Here is a 4,490-nt window from a genome sequence, read left to right on the forward strand (position 1 = left end):
TTCACTCAATGTATAAAAGGCATAACAGGGGCCAGAGTGACAGTACAACAGATAGGGTGCTTACCTTGCATGCATTTGACCCAGGTTTGATCCCTGGCACTACATAGGTCTCCAAGCACTGCCAGAACTAATTTCTGAGTGTGGAGCCAGAGTAAACCCTGAGCATCGCTGATGTGACCCAAAAACAACTAAAAGGTAAAACGAATATTCATACTTTCAACTATTCTACTATTTCACATTTTCTATATGATATATTCAAATAGCAATAAAAAGTCCATTTGTAAAATAGTTTTAGGGACTAGAGAGATAGTACAGCAGGTAGAGCCTTTCCTTGCAGTTGCTTCACCCAAATTGATTCCCAGCATCTTATGTGGTCCTCTGAGCCCCACCATAACTGATCCCTAAGTACAGAGCCAGGAGTAAGCCCTGAGCACTGCCAGTTGTGGCCCCAAAACAAATTTTAAAAACACCAAAAAAATTCATGGTCTGTTTCAAAGTTGAATGAATCTCTAGTTGAAGATTCCTACTGCTCCCTATTTCTGACCAGAATAACATGCCTGAATTTAATGTTGAAGCCTTCCCTTTGTTTTTTCATGTTAGCAACTATTTGCAGGGAGGGAACACCTGGTGATGTTTAAAGGTTACTTCTGGATCCACACTATGGATTTATTCCTAGTGGTGCTCAAGGAATCATATGGGATGCTGGGGATTGAATCCAGATCAGTCCTTTGGAAAGGCAAGTGTCCTGCCCACTGTACTATCTCTCTGACCCCAGCAACTTTTAAATCTATGAATAATAAAAAGATTAATTGTGTGATTTTTTTTTAAGCTTTAAAAAATGTGGTACCGGGGCCGGCGAGGTGATGCTAGAGGTAAGGTGTCTGCCTTGCAAGTGCTAGCCAAGGAAGGACCGTGGTTCGATCCCCCGGCATCCCATATGGTCCCCCCAAGCCAGGGGCAATTTCTGAGCGCTTAGTCAGGAGTAATCCCTGAGCATCAAACAGGTGTGGCCTGAAAAAAAAACAAAAAAAAAATGTGGTACCACATGTAATCCACCATAACACTGCTTGTTTTTCTCTCCAAATTGTGTACTTTACATTTATCCATGTTGATACTATAGAAACAGTTCTCTCATTGGACTTCTTTAAGGTACTTTTGTGAATTTGATTTGTTTTTCATCATTATTATTAGATCTATTGCTGCAGTGAGCATGTTTGTGCATATGGGCAAGCATTTTGCTTGAGTTGTATTGTTAAATTGAGTAGCCACTAGCCACATATGGCTTCTTAAACTTAAGTTAATTAAACTTAATTAGTTAAAGAGATTAAACTTTTAGTTCCTTAGTCACCCTGGCTGCATATCAAGTACTCAGTAGACACATGTGGGTGGTGGTGACCTGCATACTGGCTAGTACAGTCAGCATCATTGAAACTTCCCCTGGACAAAGCTACTTCAAAGCACATACAGAGCAATGGAATCACTTTGTTACAAGATATGAATATCTTCAATTTTTAAAACGATTGCCAAACTTCTTTCCAAATTAGTTAATGCTCTTAATTATAAATAACAAAAAGCTATGATGTATCATTTAAATAAGGAAAATTAAAAGATGTTGGTTAACTTACGGAATCTCAAGAAAGGTTTGAGAAAAACTTAAAAGTATCTTCTGCATGAAACCAGGGGTATAGGACAATGGGTAGGACACTTGCCTTGCATGAGAGCAACCCAAGTTTAATCCCCTGCATCCCATATGGTCCCCTGAGCACCACCAGGAGTAAGTTCTGAATGTAGAGCCAGGAGTAAACCTTGAGCATTGCCAGATATTGCCCCCCCCCAAAAAAAAAGAAAAAGAAAAAAAGTAATTTCTTTTTTAGACATAAAATTGAGCTATCGAGGGCAGTGCTGCTCTGCTTAAAAGAATTTTCCCACTCCTTATCATTCCAAACATTGTATCTAGCACTATAATTATCGCTGCTTCCAAAAATGCTCATAGATACCACTGCTACTGCCACCATCAACACAGGATTTCACTTGGTCCCTAATTGGATTAGACTTTTATTGAAGGCCACACAATTTATTTATTATAATTCAGAAGTTCATTATGACACCAAACAAAAAAACTCCTTCTATACTTCTGTGTTTGAGCTTTACTTGGAATTAGGAGATTGTGTGTGTGTGTCCAGAGGTTTCATAACGTTTATATAGTTGGGTTGATTAAGATTTTTGAGGCCAGAGATATAGAACATAAAGTAAAGTGTCTTGCCTTGCATGTAGCTGATCCAAATGCATTGCACCTAGCCCCCAATTGCTAGGAATCACTCCTGAGCACAGATCCTGGATACTCAGCACTATCAGATTTGAAAAAAATATTTTTTTTTCTTTAATTCTGTGCTTTCTTATTTAAGAAACCCTCTCTTAATGAGGTGGTGCTGAAAGGTAGTAAAGTGTTATATATAAAACCTTTTATTATTAGTACTATGAACCACAGCACAAAAACCTATTTAAAAAGAATCAACTTTCTTAGAAGCAAACAGGTGGGAGGGAGGCAAGTGGGTTTGGGGGCATTGGTGGAGAGAAGCAGACACCGGTGGAATCAGTATATGTTTGAAACCTAATCCTAAGTAATTTTGTAATTACACAATGACTAATTGTAGTAATTACACAATTCAGAAAAAAAGAATTGTTTTAAAAAGAAATTCGTTCTTATCCCAAAGTCATAAAAAATATTCTCCCAAAGTTTAAGAAACGTTTACATTTAAATGTTAATCCAGACTTTGTCTATGGTATGAAGTAGGTCTCAGTGTTTAAGAGAAGAATCACCAGAAAAGAATCAAGAGAATCAGAGAATAAATCTTTGGAGAAATAATAGCAAGAATTATTCTGAAAATTAAGTATAAATGAAAAATTCATACCTTAGATCAGGAATGTAACTCAGTGGCCAAGAACATGCTTGGCATGTGTGAGGCCCTGGGTTTTATCCCTAGCATTAAAATAAAAGGTGGTGAGGAAATGGTTTAAGAATAAAAAAAAAAAAAAAAAGCTCTCCTTCTGGGTTCCAGTGCCATTACTGTTAATCTTCCCTTTGGAGCCAGCCAGACTTCCTGGTAGATTGGATTTAGCACTTCTTTCAACAGCCTGAGAATGCCAGTACTCCAAACCACTAAATGCAAAGTTCAATGGGGAAGCTAAAGAAGACAGCTATTGTGGGGGGGTATGGAGAGAAATCCTGGCAAATCTACAAGTCCACTCAAATGCCTGAACCTTATAGATGAGGACCTAAAATCAACATTTAATGCTTTAGCAAGGATATCAAGGAGTCACTAGCCTGCGAAATTAAGAAATATGTAGATGATCAATTCAACCAACTCAAAGAAGAACTTTTTCAAAAGATAAAAGAATCCATATACATGGAACTGAAGGAACAAAAAAAGCATGTTAGCAAGCCATAATAGTAGAATTACACAGGTGGAGAATCGCATGTTTATGTCCACAGATAGTAATGGAATATGCAATTGCATGCCATGAACTCCTATTACAGAACTTATTCACTAAATATGCTATTGTAAACTGTTTTCATTTGTAGCTCAAGACTGGCTAGACATTATTTCATGGTATAGACTCCTCTTAGTGCTCATTACTATAACACTTGAAAATTATGATTTTTAATAAAATCTTTATTTAAGCACCATAATTCAAGCATGATTGTAGTTGGATTTCAGTCATAAACAAAACACCACCCTTCACCAGTGCAACATTCTCACCACCAATGCCTCCACCCTCCACCTGCACCCCTATCTATATTCAAGACAGGCATTTTACTTCTCTCATTCTTTAATATTGCCATGCTAGTTGTTAGTGTAGTTATTTCCCTAACAGCATTCACCACTCTTTGTGGTGAGCTTCATATTGTGAGCCAGTCCTTCTGACCCTACTAGCCCTTAACTCTATTGTCTCTGGGCCTTATTACAACAATGTCCTTAATTTTTCTTAAAACCCCTAGATAAGTGAGACTATTCTGTGTCTATCTCTCTCCCTCTGACTTATTTCACTCAACATAATAGATTCCATGTACATCCATGAATAGGAACATTTCATAAGTTCATCTCCTGATGGCTGCATAATATTCCATTGTGTATATGTACCAGTTTCTTTAGTTATTCCTCTGTTGAAAGGCATATTGGTTGTTTTTCGAGTCTGGCTATTGTAAACAGCACTTCAATAAATATAGATGTAAGAAAGGGATATTTGTGAATGTTCTTTACACAGTCTAACCCACAAAGCATTTTTTCAGTAAAGTTTATCCTCACCAATTATGATTGGCCTAGAAAATGGAAACCTTTCCATCTGACTTGCCGACCTTATACTTTTTAAACGTTCTGTCCCATTTCACCTGGGTCAGATTTTCAAATGTAACCCATGGATACATCCTCAGTGTCTATGTATGTACATGAGTGTATGTGTTGGCCATCTCAATATCTATCTAATGTTCA

The sequence above is a fragment of the Suncus etruscus genome, chromosome 5, assembly GCF_024139225.1.
Source record: "Suncus etruscus isolate mSunEtr1 chromosome 5, mSunEtr1.pri.cur, whole genome shotgun sequence".
In the NCBI taxonomy this organism is placed as follows: Eukaryota; Metazoa; Chordata; class Mammalia; order Eulipotyphla; family Soricidae; genus Suncus; species Suncus etruscus.